Consider the following 20,977-nt stretch of genomic DNA (forward strand, 5'->3'; position numbering starts at 1 on the left):
TGTTAACCCTTTGAAAAGATATGTTCTACCTAAACTCTAAAACATTTTGAACTGTTTTGCACTTCAAGAATAAACTTTGATATATGTTATTTTTAAAGTGAAACAATTTCTAGCATGATGCTTCATTTTTGCTAACAAAAGTTTCCAATTCTCATCCTAGATTTCCATCTTAAACATTGAGTGCTTCCGTCTTTCTCAAATAGTGTTTTGCAAGACTGGAGGAGAATGGAGAAAAAGTTCTGTGTGCAATATCTCTTGTTTCCTTTTTATTTTTCCTCTGTTTTTCCTTGGAAATCTGTTACCATATTACAATTTTTGTGGCCTGACTTAATTTTAGAGAGCAAATTTCCTGAACTGCAGCTTTTCAAAGAATTGGACCCGTGTCCACAGAAACCGTTCCACTAAATTTCTCAGTTTCTTCCCCAAAGTGAATGTTTCTATGCTACAAAGAAGAGAACTTGAAAACTAACCTGGAAAATTACTGTTTAGCTATACCATTTCTAACAAGCATAAATACCAGATGTGGAGTAGGGCATTTCTCTTACCGTTGGGAGTCCTGGCTGTATACATGCAGATTAACTTGGTGGTGGAACCTATAATTCATCATTAAATAGTTTTGTAGTTCCACTGAATTTTTATGGCTTCTTAAAGTATCTAATTAATTCTCTTGTTTTTTTGAGAATTTTTAAAATGTAAATCTTTGCCTCTCTATATACATATAAGGAAAACATGGAAGATCAAGTGTAGAATTAAGAAGTGACGTGATTTGTGAACCAAAAGAGCAGCTATTTAGAACTACAGAATGACAGTTACATCATTGAATATTGTGGCAGGAATATCATTATCTAAAGAACTTCAAAATTATTTCCTTTTTTTCTTCTTTATTGGTGAAGAGAAAAAGTTAGATTAATATCTCCTACAGAATTCTTACTACTGTTAGTTAATCTCTTTATATAAGGAGATGTAACTAAAATTTGTGCCTTAGATTTTTCAAGGCGACTGAGGGGTAAAGTATGGTCTTTATAGGGTTATCATGGAGCATGTACTACTGTGTAGAGTGACCTGAAGAAAGAATTTTATATGATGCCTTGAAATGAAAGGGCGGGGGGAGAATTATACTGAAAGTTGCTTAAATGCTTATCAGAGTCAATTTGTGTGAGGATGGTGCCTGTGGGAAATTTGGCTGGTGAATGGAGCTGCTCAAAGTATGATCAAACATGGCTGCATTTCATGTCTTGTTCAGTACACCCAAACTTAGAGCAACTAGGAGAAGCAAAGAAACAAGAAAGCCTGTTCTTTCCATCCATTTTCTTCCACTCTGCTGATCCTTAAGATGGGCATTACAGCTACAGGCACAGGCTTTTTGGTGAGTCTGATATGTGCAGTGCTCTACTTTATTCCTCAGACATTGCATTTTGATCTTATTGGGTATCTTTCTTGGGATGAAAACAAATCTTCTCCATCAATAAGAAATTTGACAAATCTAAAATTTTTGAATATATCACTAGATTTAAATCTTAAAAAGTATATGCTGTGTTGTGTTTCTTGCTCTTACTCAATAACTTTTCGTTTGCCTTTTCTTTTAAGCTCAGGAAAGAGCCCCGTGACTCTTGCAGGGTGTCTTAAGGGTGTTGTCAGTGCAGATCAGTGTCACCCTGGTAATGGTGTATCTGACTGAGCAGAGAAGACATGATCAGCGTGACATGATTGAGAGTCTCAAAGATTTCATACTTGTGATGTTTCAGAATCTATTTGCTGGTTCTTTGGTTGTTTTTTCTGACCCAATGTGTGAGTTTTATTTGACGTCTCTTGTAATCATTAGCAAAAAGTCATGAATCACTTTGCTTACTGGATGGAGGACCTGGAAGAAAAAAGCCTTTATTTCAATCCTTATGGTGTATAAAATTACTTGACCCAAGTTTGCTACACGAGAGTTAGGGACAAGCAGAAAGAGCAACTTAAAAACCCCAAACCAATACCCCAGTGTTTTTAAGCATTTGTGGAGACTTGTGTGGCAAGTTTCACAGACACAAACTCTGGCATTTTTATCTATGCCAGGTGTGTACACAAATGCACTGGAAAGGTGAAGTTGGCCCAGGTGTCCCATTCCATTCGGAATCATACTTAGAACAAACATATATTTTTTTCTAAAAAATTGCTGTTTGGAGACCCAGGGGGAAGTTTGAATCTGTGGGCTCCAGTAAGTGCACTTGGTACAACACATTTTGCTGTGCCAATAGGCCCTAAACAAAATAAAAAAGCCAAAGTCTTCCAGGGTAGTTTTTCCCCATAAAAAGAAATAATGGATTGTGACTTGCCTGATAGTTTTCAGGGGCTCCAAAGCCATATTACAATCTGTTGGTTAAAAAGAAATATGCTTTATAGAATTCCACTAAGAAAGATCGGCTGTTGTGAAAATGTAATTCCGTGTTGGTTTATATATTATAGAGTACTGGAAATTTAATATGTAATTCATCATATGCAATTGATGCAATATTGTGTTGCTACTCCATGCAGCTAGGGGCAGCTGGCGCTCCTTAGATAAGCTTTGTGTGAGTAAAATAGATGATTTGAACAGAATCTGCTGGATGAATCATTATTAAGAGATTAGGAACCAAAAAATTGAAGGAAGAAGCCTCTAGGAAAATGACTGCTAGTTGTTAGATAAAAGAATTATAGTAACAATGTTGTCCATAAACTTGGTGTCTGGCTAATTATTCGTAATGTTACACTCAAAGAGGAAAATGCAAAGGGAGATAACACAAGCTATTACAGTAAATGTTAGGACTTACTGGAGGGAATGTTCTGTTTCTATCATACCATATTGGCTGTAGACTTTCTACGTGTGCAAGTCTTGCTACCCCCCGCACAGAGGTGAGCTGTAACAGTGAGCTGCTAGCTTTTTACCCTAAGATGATTGAAGAAGACCTTCACGGATGTTCATCAAATACTAAAATCAGATCTTAAAGTGGGAGGGCCATGTCAGCTTATCGCTTTTTGCCACCACAAATAAGGTAAACAATAAGGTTTAAGGTTAATAAGGTAAACAATAAAAGACTGGATAAGAAGTCCTGTTCTGGACAAATAATAAGAAAATTCAATCTTTGACAAACATGTCTGAAAGCAGCCTGTTGTGCTGGAATTTTACAAGGTACTGAGAATCTGGTATGATATTGTTTGTTGTATGTGCTACAATATCCACAGCCTTATGACTGAACTGGAGAATAAATGCCGACTGTGGTTGCCTTTTCTTGCTTCTAACAATTTGTATCAGATTTAACTTCTCTTGGAGTCTACGTCTTCATTTGGTTTTAGGTTAATAGACACAAAATGGGTCTAGTGTCTGCTTACACCTTACTTTTATGAATGTTAGCTAATATCTGTGCTATCACAATAATAGTCCAAACTATTCCTGTTAGAAAATGTAGATAATTGTAACTCCAGGAGCAGGAAAATCACATTTAGAACTGAACAAGCAGCTATCTCACTGAAGTGTCAGATGTCAAACTCCTCTTTGCTAGGAGGCAGTTACTGAAGATGGTGGTAAAATGCTAATGTAAATTTGACCTAAGCTTTTTATCATCTCACCATTCTGCTCGTGTGTTTTACAGCCAATATTACTGCAGCTGTCTCTTCTCATCGAGTTCAGGTGTCTTAAAAGAAAACAAAGTTCTGAGGGAATTCCCCCTTGAGACAATGTCTGCTCAATCAGAGCCTGGAGAAATTAGAAATGGCAAGTGAAAATGTAAAAAACCCCAGTGTAGGTGAAGACCAGATAATTGCAGTGTACGGAACAAGCAAGTGCTCACAGATCTGGTTACTGACTATCAAAAAAGACAAAATGCAACTAAATGGTCCAATTTCCAGAAATAAGAGCCCTTTACTGAGTGCATGCACTTGCACCCACTGAACTAGTTAGGCAGACTTTTGCCTGCACATATCCATTGAGATACTTACCCCACTACCTAAAAGGCATTCATCATAATGGTAGAGGTCTACAGCGTGGTTTCAGGGAAATGAAATGGAAAAATTGCTTGATCAGAGCACATTATTTTTTTTTTTAGGTTTGCCTTGAAGCAAAAAATTATTACAATAGCACTTTTGCTTCTCTTTGCTTATCTTAATTCTAGAAATGAGAGATATCTGCGTTTATACAATTGTATCCCAGATATTTTAAGTTCTTTTATATACAAGAAAAATCATATTGCAGTGAAAGTCTATTGCAATAAAGATTACCTTTAGTGGGGGGGTTAAGAACAAATGTGGGACATGTTTGCCTATCCATCTGAATGAATGTCTCTTGCAGTTTTAAAAATTGTAATTTTGTGTAGTTCTTTCTTTTTCTCTTCTAATCTTCTGGGAGCTATTGAAGATTAAAGCTATTAAAACTAGTGTAGCATATGACTCCAGAAATAAGGGGAGTAACTGACTTTAATACTGTAAAATATTTATAGTTAATTCTGCATGCTAGTTACTTCCAAACTTTGTGCTTGCTGTTCAAGGCACAACAGCAGTCTGAGTTACAATCCACTTAATGCTGTTAGAATATGGTAAACAAGCACTATGCTGCTGTGAATACTTGAGCTAAACTATGCTCTTGAATTTGGAGTTCTTGCCATTAGAACTGACTGAGTGGGTGTTTTGTAATTTGCTGCCCATTATAATGCCCTGGTGATGGTTTTCACAGGCCAGTTTGGGGACATGGGGATGTCAGGCAGCCAGAAGTCAGAATTGGGCCAGGGGCTGTTCTCGGCAGGGAGTGATGGGTAGCAGCCAGCACTGCTCAAAGCAGATCTGGGTGTTCACTGCTGTGACCCTGGGACCCTTACACTTTTTACCAAACCTTTTCCTCACAGCTGTTGAGCCGTGTACAAGCTATCCAGCAACAATCACACAGAAGGAAAGTTCCTTCACAGAGGAGTTATCTGGAGGCATTTTTCATTTTAGAAATGTTTGGGGCTTCTCTAATGTTCAGTGTGTGGGTAGGCCAATCCAAGGAAGCGCAGCAACAGCATGGCTGTGTTTGGGCAGTGTCTGTGAGGTTTATTGGGTAAGGCTCAGCCACTGCTTATGGTGGAGGGAAAGCTTTGGGTCCCAGTCTTTGTGGGGCTGAACAGAGGCTGTTAAATAATGTAAAGCCATTCTTTTCAAGCTAGTCAGTTTCTGAGAAAAAAGTAGTTAAGAGAAATCAGGGAAGTCAAACACAGTTTATGCTATGGAGAAATAGGCTTGATTTTATCTCCATCATAACCATGTTGAATTTGACTGGATTTGTCTTAAGTGAGGTTTTTCTAACTTTCACTCTAGATACTGCATGGAGTGAAGAGTGTGTTTCTTCAAAAGTCTTTCTAACATGCACTTTCTTACTTGTGATTTAATAAGGTTTTGAATGTAATGTTCTTGGTTCAGATGGAATTTCTTTTTTTGTTCTTTATCTCTTTTATGTTTTAGCCATGTGATCTCAGCTGGAGTCTGAGATGTGGCTATGACTGACAGCATCGCTTAAGCAAGGGACAGTGAGTGTGAAAAAACTGATTACCTTCACATTATTGTGTGATAATTAAAGCTGTAATCTAATTAACCCTCATTTCCATAATGTGGTTCTTCTGAGAAAACCATTTCTTAGTGGCATTCCCTTGCTTAATCAAAATTGCAAGGAAGTGGATAATCCTGGACTAGTACTTAGCTGAAAGGTTTTGAATATCCTCCTCTGTCAGCACTGCCATGTACCATCATCTTCATTACCTCTAGCATTACTGGTTTTTTCTGTAATTTTCAGCTTAAATTTACACTGGAATTACGCATTTACCATGGAAATACAAAGCCATTTAAGTCCTCTGAAATTTTCTTTGCTTAGGAAGAAATTTTTTTCATGCCTACAATGGGAAGGAGGCATGGGGAATTTAGGAAACTTTTCAAAAAACTGACTTGAAACAACTGATCTTACTAATGTGATTGTAGTGAAAGTTGTCTTGCCATACCTTTTTTCTTACAGTTGACAGGATCCAAAATGATGTGAAGTTTCCCTTACTGAGGCCACTTCTGTCTTCCACCTTTTTTTCCCAATGTTTTCTCAAGGATTTAAAGAGACAGAGAAGGATTCATCTTTAATGACACTCTTTATTCAGTCTGCAGCATTCTGCTTTCTAATTTAGGTTGCATTGCCAGAATCCTTCTTAGATAAATTCTGAAGTACCAGCTATAAATTTAGTGTCAGCAGCCAGGAAAATGACTCAGAGGATCTCAACACCACAGATACTCATTGACAGAATTCATCATTGGGGATTCCAAAGCAGGAAGAAGAGAGTTTGGGGGTATCTGGTGTTTAGGGGGAAGTGAAAGAAGGAGTATAAAAGTGAACAAAATTGTATGAAAATTACAATTCCACATTTTCAAATTATAGAAAAAAAACCTTTTATTTCTTGTGGGAAAACAAACAGGAAAGAGATAATGAAAAGCATGATGTCTTCCTGTAACTATGATGATGCTAGGCATAATCTTTTCAGTACAAACATGTAGATTCAGCCAGGCAAAGTCTGTGACTTGCTTTGATTTTTATGAATCACTATATATGATTACATAGCAGGAAAAAAAACCCAGCAGAAAACTCTCACAAAGTGTGCTAGTGTGCTGCTTTTAGTACTGTAAATTCTAAAGGAAAGTACATTGTGGTTTTGTTCTCTAGAATAGAAACTGTAGAGAAGACAAAATAGAATTTCTATATATAGAATATAGAAGATAGAAAACTCTGTCATTAACATCACACAATGGTGCATTTTAACCTACTTGCTAAAGATGAGAAGAACAGAAGAGCTCAGCTGTGTATAAACTTTAGAAAGTTAAATCAGTATATAAAATGGCAAAGTGATACATTTGAACTCTGGAGTAGGATGATGCTATAGCCTTTTCACAGTCCAGTAATTCCAGAAGGAACCTTAAATATTCTACCCATTCTAGCCTGCATTCAGCAGAGCTTTTGAACACATAATAATCCTTCTGTATTGAACCCAAAGGGATTTCAGTTAGTGCAGAAAATAAAAATAGTATTGCAAACACAAATAGAGCCTGAATCTGTCCTGAGTGTAGCAGGTGGAGTTGATAGAGCTCAGCTGACCTTGTTATGCTGTCTGACAAGATGGGCTGCCTCCAGGTAAGCCTGGCAGCTGAGGATGAATAGGATGTACTATTCATCCTGATGTCTGTCTGGTGGACTGATGTGAATACACTGATTTAACAGGCTGAGCATTAACAGTTTGGCCAACAGGATCAGAATAGCTGAATCTTTGGATTTAATCTCATGGGACTGAACTTCTCATGGTGAAGGTGCAAAAGCAAGGAAAAAAAATTTGGCGGCAAAAATCTACCTTTTAAGAATTATGCCATGACAACCATTCGAATAAAGTTCTAGATATTTTGTTTATTGCATCCTGACTTGTAAGATTTGAGTTCTACTCTATTCTACTAAGGAAAATGAGTAAATTTCCTTATGAACTAAACTAATGGAACACGGTATCTGATGGACTTCCTTGGGTTTTTTACCATCTCCAAGTTTTTTATAAGATGAAGGTATTTTAAAGTTGTGTGACAACTTCTGTGACAATTCTTGTATATTCAGATATTTGTGATGTGTCATTAGTGGCTTGTGGTATACAGTGATTTTATATTTAAATTAGATTTTAAAAGGAAGAATTTAAAGACCGTTTACATATCTTTAGGACTAGAAATAGTGTTGGTATCTGTCACAGGAATCAATGAGAAATTTTAAAATATGTTAGATATCTGGTGCATTTATGCCTTTGACATTTTTATCTAACCAAGTTTATTACTTGTGGCTCTAGCAAATGGTTAATTTTTTCTTTGCTTCTTTCCTCTGTCAGAGAAATTTGCTGTAAAAGCAAAGTAAAGTAAAACTAGAAAATCTCTGGAGGATTTTTAAAATCTGAACACGTGGGAAGAATATGCTGTTTTGTTTTGACTTTTATGGTTAACAAAAGTCTAATTTGAGAAAACTTGTAGCCTTAGATGCTCAAATTTAAATCTGTATTCTGGTAAATCAGTATTATGGGGTTGTCTTCCATTTGTCTTTAGCAGTACTAAGATATTTCTAAAAGACCACGTCAGGCTGTTGAGTCCATTCAACACCTGCTGGTTTGCTTTGGGAAACCAAAGTAAAAGCCAAGGTATTCTTTCAGATCTGGGAATATAATGCCTCTTTACAAATGCTGCTGTAGTAGAAATTTAAATGACACAAAAAGAACAGGGAAAACCTAAATAGTGTCAGGAATAGTGTTTACATTTTTCTGCTGCAGCCTGTTTCTTATGAAACCATGGGACCTAGCAGCAGAATATCATTGGTAATTCATCAGCATTCATTGCTAGGGACAATAACATGCTTTTGCTTTCCTGATCTTAGCATTTTGACTTTCATTGCAACCTTAGTACACATTTCTAGGAACAAACAGAGATTTGCATTGTTGTAGTGTTGCACATGAACTGACTTCCCTACAACATCTGCTGCAATGGGATTCCTTTTTTAGCAGTGATATTTCCTTATTGTGAGACTGACAATAAAAAATCAAATTCCTGCCAATTATGCCAGAAGTTTTAATAAGTAAGTTATTTATAGTCTCACACTGAGAGTTTGCTTCCTCAGTAATATAAATCAGCATGATGCTTTTTAGCTGAGAATGTGTGTTCTCATGTGACAAAATCATTGATTCAAATCCACCCTTAAAACAATTTGTTCCCATGACAGCCTAGCAGGGCAGAGGGACTTTGTCTTGATAAGTGCTTTGACATTGGGTTTGAAGTGTTGCTCTACTCTGTTGCAAGGCTATCAAAAAGAAGCTTGCCTCATATTTAGTGGTTGCAGGAATGGTTTTCAAAACAAAGCAATTACAGCAGATCTGGGAAGGTGATGAGGGAAAGGGGAGAACTATTCCAAGATTTAGTATCAAAAATTAAGTGCTTAAATTACCAAGAATTAAAATGTGTAATGTGACTTGTTTAGTGGAGTTTGGGTACCCCTCTGAGGGTACTTATCAAGCCCATTTGGGTGCTGGAACTGACACTCTGCCAAGCCTTAGCAATGTAGATGTCTTTACCTTAGATTGGTTGGAGGAGTAAGTCCATGTTTGACAAAAGCTAACTAGCCAAAACTGTTCATTTCATGCCAGCCCTGGCTCTGCTGGTCTAGTAAATCTCTCTGCTTGGATCTAGAAGTAGTGCAATCCATAATGAAATGATGGGACGTTGGTAGGGATACTAATCTTTTTGAGATCTAGTATTTGAGAAAGCCCAAGGAATGCCAAAGGTACCTCTTTTCTATATACTGCAATAGTACAAGAGAGAAAGGATTACTTCCTTCTCACTTCCATTAGCATATGAGCAGAAACACCATTTAATCACAGGAAGGAAAGCTCTATACATTATTCCAGACAGCCAATTGCTTCAGTATCCTTGTTCAAGCTGTAGTCAGTTGCTTATGGTTGTGGGGAAAAGGTTATGCTCACAGCAGTGCTTTAGTAGAAGTTATTTTTGGGAGAGGAGAGAGATCAGAAATTACCCTCATTCCTTGGTAGAGACTTCATAAAATATTTATTATAATTGTCTCAGCAGCTTACAAGGTCATGACCATTTTGGGTAAAATGAACAGTCTGTTTTCCAAAATGGCACAAGAGAATTAGGGCAGAGATTTGAATTGATATTCCTTGCCAAGCAGCAGGCCAAAGGCTACCTCAGGAAGCTGGGTCCAAGCATAACTCTTAGTGGAAGAAAAAAATTAAATTGTTCTTTAAAAATGGTAAATGCACCATATTAGGTAAGATGTTTCAGTGTTTAATAATTTTTTTTTCACCATTTGTTTGGAAAGTTTGTACTTCTTGCCGTTCAACTCTGTAAGCTCCAACTTGCAAATACTAGTTTTTGTATCCTTGTCAGCAAATGCTAAATATGTCATGTACCCTCAGTAACAGATCTCTTTCTTCACATAATTCTGTGTCAAGTAATAATCAGTGTACAGCCTTCTATTGGACAGTGGAAAAAGGACCCGAGTTAACAAAGCTTTTTCTGAGTGGTGTTAAAAATTATGATTTATAAGCCCATACCTCTGTTTTTTTATAGGAACATTTATTTGACTTACATTTAGCTGTCCAACTTGGCAAGTGCTGATATGAAACTAGTCCTCTTTTATGCTTTTTTAAGATTTCCCCCTCATTTGAGTGTGGTATGATTTGGGATATTTTATATTTTTAAAGAGTAAACAAAATTCTCCATGTCCTTATCTGTATTAATGAGAATGATCTGCTATGCTTTTAAAATCATTGCTAAAAATATTTTGAGAGCAGTTCAAGACTTCAACTCAGTGTCCTTATTAATTCATTATTTTCCATGATCTTGTCAGTGTGGTAATTGTAATCTGTATATATGGATATGAGAAAACTTTGAGAGGTTTGGTTAAAAAAAGCACTGGAAAACATTTAAGTTATTAAAAGAAAACACACAGGAGAGATTTCAACAATCTAGCAACTTACTCTTTAGTGGGAGCTCCTGGTTGGGAGTAACTGGTAACAGGAGAACTTGTATTACTGCAATTGCAACTTGCAGTATTTATTTGAAAATTACAGTGAATATTCTAAAAGCATGCTTTTAAAATACTGCTCTCCTACTTTTCTTAACAGTGTGAAATTTGTACTTTCAAATTCAATGATTGAGACAAACTCAGCATCAGAAGCATACACTCAAACTAAAATGCATTTGACTTAGAAACAAAGTTAAGCTATGTCAAAAATGACATCTGCTCCTGTTTTGACTCTACTGCAGCACATTTCCTTCATATTTCCTTCATTCTTGGGAGAAAAGAGACAGTGACTAATACACTGCTTCTCTAGGGCAAAAGAGATCTGTTTCAGTCTAAGCAGATGAATAATCTTGCAGGCATCAGTGGGACTATTTGATAGCTGAAAAGAAATTGATTTTAATTTTATATTACACTTTTCCCCTATAAAATATGTTGTATCTTTCTTGACAATGTTTATGCTTAAATCAGATTAATTTTTCTCAGGTAAGTGTTTAAAACCAATCGCTAAAGGAAAACTGAATAAAATTTGAAATTAAATTGTCTAAAAATGTCTTGTGATGCAATGTTTGAAATGTTCCCAGTGGGACATTGGCTCCTCATTTGCCTGAAGTTTGACATAATTTAAGTTGTTAATGCTTTACGGGTCTATGTTTATATGCCTAGTACATCAAGATGCTTTTGATAATGTGTCCTAACTGCTGAAAGGAGCTTCAGATGGTGAATTGTGTGCAAATTTTTCTTCCTATTTGTTTATCTCCTCCTAGGCCTCATGTAACTGTTGGAGAATAGTATCACCTTTATCTTATTGCTGTGAGTTAGCTTTCTGCCCAAGTTCCAGGTATCCTTGGAGGCATATCTGGGGAGACCTGGCTTCCTTTGGTGGTTGCAGAGGAGTGCTTGCCTCTTTACCAAGTTTGTCACAGTGAGAGCCAGGTAACTGTGATCTTCAAGTCCTCTCAGCCTCTTAAGCAAGGAGGAAGCCTTAAGGCACCATGCTTGACAATTAGATCTGGTGCTGGTGCATAAATGACATCTGCTGGGCAGCTCTGTAGACCTGGTGTTTATGTATCCATGCTCCCTTGGTTGATGCACTGCAAGAAAGTTCTCTTTGTGCTTCTCTTTGCTTTTACTTAAATTTCCAAAAATAATGGGAAATGTAGTATTCTGTACTAGATGGACTACAAGGATAAAGGAGTATTTTTCCATTTGTAGCAGATTAAATAAGGCTTTTATTTCAGTCAAAAGATTTTGCAGCTGAATGTTATAATTAGACTATCTGACACTGGGGGAAAAAATTTGAGCTCACCAAAAAGCCTTGTCAGGTTGTCTTAACGAAATATAATTTTCAGTTTCTTTGAGTTGTTGAATAGTTTCAAATTTATGAAAACCTCATGGCTGCATCAAGCATTCTACACATTGAAAAATCAATGAAATCATTGCTATAAGGCAATAGAGTCCTGCTATTCTATTGGGATCAATAAGGAATTTGGTCAACATGCAGTTAGAGAGTAGGGAAAGATATTTTGACAATTATATCTTGCAAATTTAGTAAAATGTTCCTCTAAGGTTATTTAGATGAAAATGTCTGGTGGCAGAGTCATATGTTTGATAATGTAGTATTCTGATTCTTGGTTTTGGGGTTTTTTTTATTTCAAAAATTAGAAAGAACATCTCTCTGCTCATACTAGCAGATTTCTTATTTTACAGTTTTGACTGTGGCTATTAAAGGTATGCCTGCTTGATTTCTCTTGAGTTTATAGCCTTGTGGTTTCTTAATTAATATCTGTTTTTCCTGCTGCCACACTTTCATGGTACATTCCTGACAAATGGCTTGCAAAGTTATCAAAACTCTTTTGCGGATGTCTTTCATGGCAGAAAACAAGTCTGTTTCCTGTGTGACTATGCATTCTATAAAAATATATTAGTTCTGAACTCCTGCTCCTTGCACAGTGAGCTGACAGCTTGTAAGTGACAGGTCTACTGAATGGCTTTGCAAATAGAAAAAGAATTTCAAGTAAGTAAATAATTGCTTCATAGCACCTTTCACGTCAATAGGAGTATTTTCATAGAATACTGTAATCTTTGGATCCAGCCTATATAGCCCATTTACTGCATTTAAAATATTGTAAGGGAATAATTAAATCTTGCCATATTCTTGTGTTCCTTGAGAATATCTCCCTTTGAAGTTGTAATATCCAATTATCTGAAGTAGGTTCAAGTAGCAGAGGATCTTGATGTACTATTTAAAGTGCTTTTTGTCCTATGGGAAGAGTGGGCCAGTCATATCCAAACCTTTTATCATTAGCAGTTGTAAGTTCTTTCTAAAATTGTTTTGGATTTAGTGATCTAAAAGATGAATCTGTCATCTTAAAGACTCTACCTGTTGATTGAGCTTTTCTCTCTCCCAACCAAAAAATCTGTGGGACTACGGAGGAGGAGTGAGTATTCAGAAGAAAACTATGACAGGATTTTTCTCTTTTGGCTTTAATTGATGTAAAATATGATATAGGCAATGTCACTTCTTGTGCTGCAGCAGCCCTGCAGTTCTAGAGGTGACAAAAGCAGAGTGACCCTGGTGTGAAACGAGGCAGGATAGAATCTAACTGTATTGAATGGGAAAGGGCAGGACAGGATGCTGTGGTTTGTGATTGCATCTTTTTGATTGAAAATGGTGAGCTTTTCTTTGAGAGTTTTGTGCAGCAGCAGGGAAAAGAAACATCTTTAGGATTAGAAAATATAGATATTTGTGCAAGGACCAAGAGTTCATTGAGGCTCGATTACCTTTAAATAGGTTTAAGTGTGATATTTTCTTTTTATACAGCTGAGTAGGCTTTTTGCAATACCATGCCACGCTTTGGAGTTTGTCTTTTATTTACAGGAACTTTTCTCAATTCCTAAAAATTATTATCTTAGGACCATAGGAAAATCCTATTTCTTGCCAATATAACCTAAGTAATTTCTCCTGTGCTCTGTGGAGTTACTTTGTATTTTTCAAGAACACATTAGAAGACAAACCCCAAGTTAGTCCCAGAGTGTTTATGTCACTGACCAGGTTCCTAAAGGCAGTTCCAGTGCAAGCAGCAGTTTAGGGAATGGTAGAAAAGATGTGCAAAAAGATTAACACAAACATAACATTTTAAAATCAGCAGATGTGCAAGTTGTCACACGTTCTTGATATGGTTAATTATTTGGAGATGACTGAAGAGTGTAGAGTTTGAATTGAATAGAAACAGCAATTATTTACAAGAACTAAAATACCCCCCCAGTTGTGAAAGTCTTGCCAGGCATAAGTTCCAAGGGTCTGTGAATGAATTGTTAAACTGAGCTGTGGCCCCAGAAATAGATTTTTTTTAAAGAGAGTGAAAAAATGACATCTCTGGAATGATCTGAAATAAATGTGATGATAATTGACTTTGAAAGTGTTGTGAGGGTGTTATGAAGATACCATCTGATTTGTATATTTCTTCATCAATTGTGTGGTTTAAAGTAAACAGAGAAGTTCCTAATAATGTCTTTGTGCAGCTGTCAGGCTACTTTTATCTTTGTTTAGAGTTATGTTTTCAGTCTGTGATAGAACGCCAATTATTAGGGGTATAGACTTTGAGTGAAGGAAAAAGCTTGAATTGAACCAAATTTTATGAAAATAAATAGGTATGTGCTAAGTGGCACTTTTCTTGGGACTAGAACGGAGCAAAGGAAGAACTGAGCAAAGGACTCACAGTTAGTGTTTTCCTAAATGTTATTCTTACCCAACACTCCTCCCCAAAAAGAAACCCAACAAAACCAACAAACCCAAAAATAAATCATTTGGGAAATTTTTATTAATCTGGAAAATTAAATACTATAGTTTCATATTGCTTCTTTTGGGAAACCCAGTAAGATTCTTTGAGCATGCCAAGTGTCTGACAGCCAAAACATAGGCACACATTCTCACACTGTGTGCATTGTCCCTTTTGCCTCCACGAATACTCACCAAAAATATACCAGTGTCTGAAATAATATTACTGTACACAAGTTTGTCACTTTTGAGTCTTCTAAAATTAATATGAATTTATTTGCTGTAACCTTAAAATAATAAAATGTAATATAGCCCAGTGCAAAGTCTGAGTAAGAGAAAAATCACATAGATAAAATTTCTTGACGAGACTGTGGTTGTACCATCAATGAGAACAAAAATTACTGGGGTGGTTCCATAGAGAAAATAATGTCTTAGGCCCCCAAGGAGGCAGCTGGAGATCAAAGAGGATCCTTATCATCACATAAAAGTCTCTGACTGAGCACAGGCAGGCAGGCAAGCAAGTGAGAACCACCTGAGGGAGAGAGAATAATTACATGGGTATCAAGTTACGCTGCTTCTCCTTTAAAATGATGAAAGTTACTAGAGTTCACGGGGATAAAAATATGAGAAAATTTGCAAGCAGTCCTGATAACACTTAATGGGGAAATAAAACCTCTTCTTTTTGGAGAGGCTTGAGTTACTGTGTCACTTGGACTGTAATTTTTACCAGAATGTTCACCTGTGATTCTGTGAACAATTGTTGGAGTTGCTTTGCATGTGGAACTCAATAAAAGATATAATCATAATTCCATGCCAGAAGAAGCCCTATATAGTTTTTTAAAAGTTCAAGTGCAGAATCTCAGGCTTGTCATGTATGGTAGTGCAAATACCCATCATCTTCTATAGCAATGACATCCTTTAAACCCAGGTAACATAATGCTCACAAGGAGTTTGTTAATTTTGGATCTTTTAGAGAGGCCACAGAGTATCAGTGCACCAGAATTTAGGTTTAAAGTGAATGGAAAAGTTTAACTTCTGGCTAATATTTAACTAACCTGAGCTTGATCTTCTTGCACAATGCATCCTAGATATGACAATTTTAGCTGAAGTGAAAGCATTTCAGTTTCTTACAGTTTTCTAATTTTTTTGGCTGAAAGAATTGTTTTATCTTTCTGGGGAAAAAATATCCACTTTAAAAGCCTACATCCTTTTTCTGACAGGGATGAAAGCCTGCACTGAGACAGCAAGAAAGGCCAGGCCTTGCCCTGTACATTCTCTTTGTAGTGTTTAGTTTTCCAATTACTCTCAGTAAATCTGAACTTTTTTTTAGATTAACAGTAATATTTGATAGGGAAATATGAAATTTTGCATACCATTGAAAGTATTTTATTTCTAAGATTACTACCAAAATTGTCAGACCAGCAGGTGAGTTTACAATGCCTTTGATTCCATTAGACCTTCTCAACAGCATAGCTCTTACCAGCATATTATATAATAAGCTGCTTGTGCTGCAAATTAATCTGTGGGATGTGGGTATCAAACTGTGTGGAAGATGATAAAATTGAGGACTAAGGACGCTGTGTTTTATATATACACTGGTTCTCTCTTTCTAGCTATTGGGGTTTCACATATATCTAGTTATTAAGTTAGTGTGTGGTACTCATAACATTTGCTTTTTTAACCCCTATTACGGCAAAAATCTCTGTTAGAATACTTCAGTTTTTCTACAAAATAGCTGTATCCTGTGGTTAAAACAGCAGATACGATGCTTGAACTAGAAATATTGCTCCTGCCTTAACAGTGAAGATGAATAACTGACTTCAGGTTCCATCTAGTTGCTTAGATTTGTTCTGTAAATAAAAAAATTAAGCCCTGTAGAATACTCTGTATCCTACACAAGCTTTAATTTCCTGAAAAAAACTTAACTCTCTTATATATATTTTTTTATGTTCTTCTGTGAGTTCTCCAGATGATCCAAGAGATAGAACAAGGAAATGATGGTCATTTTTCTTCTTTAATAAAAAGTAAATGAATGATAGGAACTGAGTACAGATATGTGTAGCAGAGTATGTCAAAGATACACCAGGTGAGAAACATCCATAGTTCATCAGGAAATGTTATGACAGAATAAACAGATACCTTTTTTATTTGCACTGATAGATCCACAGGTAAACTTTTTATCAAAGTTTCCATGTACTGGGGTAAAGCAACCAGGATTTGTTGACTTCTTGCCTGGAATCTGCGACAGTACTGAACCCATAAAGAGAATAAAACCTCTCCCAAGTAATTTCCTGCTCATCCCTGCTGGGTCACATATCATATTATTTAAATTATGCAATCTGGAGCAGGTTTTCTAAAACTGAGTGTTTGCAGTTCAGTTAGAATCAGGCCTGAGGTGGTTTAGGGGATTCCTCTGAAAACATCATCTTGCTTGTCTTTTGCTGCATCTGTTCAGATCAGGAAAATGTTATACTCATTTTACTCTCTTACAGATTTTTTTTTTTTTTAGGTAGTAAAATCTCAATTTAATTGAGTATTTAAAATACCGCTTATCTGCTGAGAATGTTTGGGTTCATTGCAGGGCAGACTTGGTCTGTCTTCTGCAAGAAGTCAGACTCTCAGAGGGTACAAAGCGAAGTGCTTCACTGATTTCCATAGGGCTTTCATCACTAACTCCTATACTTTCTGTCTCAGGTATTAAAAAGTGTTAAACAAACCTCAATTCAACATAATTGCTCTGAAAACCCTTCTTCCCCAACCCCCAGCTTCTATACTTGCAGCAATAGAATTAAATCCAAACTCCTTTTTAAGTTCTCAGTACAAGGTAATAAAATCCTTTCTAGAATTGTTCCAATATAACTAATGCAAAACTTCTTACTAAGTAATTTAGCTCCATTCTACTTATACAGACATGGAAGTATAGGCTGAGAACCATGGAGATTTGAAAGAGGAATTTTGCTTGGAGTAGATGAAGATCTTTATTACAACCATGTAAAAAATGTTCAGTTTCTTAAATTATCTTTGTAGTTTGGTGGCAGATATTATCAGAAGTCCAGTAGAAACGACAGTAAACAATTTTCTTTGTCATACACATATATGGAAATTTTCTGATTCTGATTTTAAAATTAATTTTAACTATTTTCTAAGAGGTGTTGTACGGGGTTGAAAGCATGGGTATTTGTCCAAATGATCAGCTCAGTAATTTTACACTGCACTGGTTGTGTATGTTTGCTTTTTTGTGTTAATCCTGCTAATCATTGCATACAGGACTTTCTCTGGCATTATTTTCCTCTGACAGCCATGGATTAACAAGTAAGAATGAGCAAGCACGTCTGGTCTTCAGGCAGATATCAGTCCTACTGTGAAACAGCTGGATGGTCTAGGTGTTCCTCTGTAGGCTACAGTGTACCTCGGGGTGTTGTAGTGTGTTTTAAGTTTCTCAGTTTGCTCCCCCATTTTATGTACTGTACCCTCCTTTGTTCTTTGTAAATGGTTCCTCTCTCCCCAGTTTTTCCCGCCACTGCCTCCTCGCCAGTTAAGTTGCCTGGTTACCATACTATTTTTAGTTGCTAATGTTACAGTTTGTAGGACCGCTCCTCCCTCATCCCACCTTATAAGTAGATGTTTTCTCCTCCCTGGGCACAGTCAATCACCCCCCACTCCTCCCAGGTTTCGAGAACCTTCTCCTCTCTGGGGGTTGTGGTTGGCTGTGGTCCTGGGGCCCCTCCTTTACTTTGTATTCGTTGGTTTCTGGTGTATGTCAGTTATGTTCAGTACCTCCCTTTGAGTTTCCCCATTGGATAGCTGAGCTCCCCTCCTCTCTCCTCCCCTTCCCTTTAAAACCTTGTCTCTCCCCCTGTCCGGGGCCATTTTGCTGGTTGGTGCGCCTCCTCGTTGGTGCCTCCGGATCACCCAATAAACCAACTGTTCACCCCCAGCAAGTGGTCACCTCCTTATTCGTCTCGCAGTGCGCCACTCCGAGCTCTTCCTCCAGCCCAGCCTGAGGCCAAGACGCCGAGGGGAGCTGGCTTCTTATGCACAGGGGTGTTGGCCTTCTCACCCCTCGTGCTAGCCGGATCTAGGGCCGCGTACGCCCTCGCGCATCGGGGTACAGCCAAATTACACCGTGATTGGCAATTGTCATGAGAAATGACATGTCCCTCTGACACAAGTACATTCAGAGCTAAATAAGGTAATCTGGACAGCAGCTATGGCATATTTTGGGTGATAGCTTTCTGAGACAAAATGGTTCTGAAGGCTCTAAGTTCAAACACTTTGGTTTGTGCATTGGAAATGTTCCTCTCAGTGTTGCTGTCTTCCCTGGTTAACACAGCTCTCAAAAGGCAGAAGAAACTGGGTAGTTTCTTAGTGCCACTTCTGAGGTTGCTGCATGTTGTGTACATATAGACACACATACACACTTTATACCAGTGAATTCTTGCATGAATTTTCAATACCATGGCACTAGAGTCACGTGTGCCTGTCCTTATCTCCAAGCACTTTCTACTCTTTCTCATCACAATAGGTAGTTAGCAGTGGAAGATCAGTGAGAAAAGAGCTTTCTGGGCTTTCTCTTTAACTTTTCTGTGCTTCCAGTTGCAATTCTATGTATAGTATGTTTTCTTACCTCTGCTCTGATACAGAAACTTCCAAGACTACTTTTTTTGGTGGAAGGGATGTGCTGTCAGCTACGACTGCAGTACCAAAGAAGTACCAAATGAGAAGTTCTTGAGGCAGTTCACAGATTGTAATTACTAAAAATAAAATGAGTCATGCAGGTTTCTCATTTTTCACCTTGAGTATTGATGTACTCAGAATCATTTTTCCCTGAATAGATTGTAGAAAAAGAATGATTAGTCTGACTTCCTAACAGGATACACAGAAGTTGCATTCTCCCTGGTGTGTCCTTGGTAATACTACTTTAAAAAATGTCCGACATTAACTTCAGAATAGCCAAGGACAGAAAATCAGTGGTTTGTTTAGGAAACCATCCTAAAAGTCTTTGCTCTAAAAATATCTGGATTAGTTGGTCTAATAGTAATTCTTTCTTCTATAGTGTTGTGGAATCCACTGTCAAATTTTCCTTCCACTTTTTATATACCTTTTTTTAACTAGCTTTTTGTTTGCTCTTCTTGTATCTCTTCCAAATGTTCTGTAATGTCTGTTTTCTAGACAGACATTACAGAACATTCTACAGGTAGTAGAATTTGTCCTTGTGGATCACTTATGAACAGTTTCTTACAAATTTTAACACTGTGAGCTACATTATTCTGGTACTGATTACACTGTTAGTGTTGGCTCACCACGCTGATTTTATTCCTCTGGTTGTGCACACACAGACTGCAGTATTCTTCTCAGGGTGCAAAGATAAGTCTCTTTCTCATTGTCTGATGAAGATCTTGGTGTCTCCTTTACATCTGATATTATTTTTAAGAAAGTCTATAGCTATAACCACACAGTCATTCATGTGCTTAAACATCTGCAGTATCTGGGCATTAGCTTTGCTTCTCTGTCTTCTGAAGAATAAAGATTTGTGGTATTAGAAATATCATCCTTTCCCCATTTCCCTCTCTCTTTAAGTTTGGGTTTAGTTTCTAGCTTTATTCTCTTCCACTTTTAGCAATAAATCCCTTCTCCCTGATTCTCCTTGACCCTCAGCATTTTTCATTTATGGTCCTTCTAGTTTCTCCTTGACTAATCATCTTGTATTTTTTTAATAGCCTGGAGAACTTTAACTGAAATGCCATTTTTAATCTAATTTTCTGTTTCCAGCATGCATTTTAGTAATCCTCTTTTCTTATACTACTTGCAATTAATGTATCCCATTAAGTGTCCCAGACTATCAATGTGTCATTTGCTCAAAGGATTAATGTTGAAAAATGTATTAGCACTAATACATAGTAAATGAGAGGGTTTCCTCTTATGCCTCTGAACTTCAGCATGCTCACTGGAAACAAGAATGCTGCTTTACCTGGAATTCTAACTAAAGTGAGCATAAAACGAGGACTGCTCCTTACCGGATGGATTCTCCATGACATTAATTAAAACCTGTTCCCAGCAGTAGGCAATATTTTGCTGCAGTCTTTTGAGAATCCTCTTGTAGTTGTGAGCTGTGTGCTTTGTGATGACAGTCTTTGCCAAATAAGCCTGCAGAAGTAAAGGTTAACTAATTATTGAAATAGTGCCCTGAAGTAGTTTTATAGCTACAGTTTTGAGAGGAAAGAAGAGCACAAAAATAGATTTCTGGTGATCTTGGATCTCTTCAGTTCTGACTACACCCTGACAGGAGTAAAACAAGAATTCAGAAGGATTATACTCTGTTGCCTTGGAAAAATGTTTTCTTGTGGAGAGGTCAGGTACCAAAATACATCCTGGTACATGCAGGTTTGAGTCAATTCTGTATCTTCTTAGCACTTATACTACAAGGTGTCTGAGTAATTTCTATTTCTTGGCCTGGACAGAAAATATATGTATAAAAACACAAGTTCTTAAATGTTTTCTGTAGATCTAAGAGGTATTTTGGATGACAGTAGAAAACAATAAATTGGTTTGATCTGTACTTGGGAGTATTTTACTTGTGGCCATTGCTGTTTTGCCAAACTACAAGGAGCAGATGCTAT

At 37.0% G+C, this 20,977-nt stretch overlaps 1 long non-coding RNA gene across 3 annotated transcripts in view; it reads left to right on the forward strand.

Moving 5' to 3' along the window:
* The window catches only part of LOC106629244 (uncharacterized), an 84,390-nt gene that overhangs the window by 60,766 nt on the left and 2,647 nt on the right, over positions 1-20,977 (forward strand). The gene's annotated exons all lie outside the window — the stretch shown is intronic.

The sequence above is a fragment of the Zonotrichia albicollis genome, chromosome 5, assembly GCF_047830755.1.
Source record: "Zonotrichia albicollis isolate bZonAlb1 chromosome 5, bZonAlb1.hap1, whole genome shotgun sequence".
Classification (NCBI taxonomy): domain Eukaryota; kingdom Metazoa; phylum Chordata; class Aves; order Passeriformes; family Passerellidae; genus Zonotrichia; species Zonotrichia albicollis.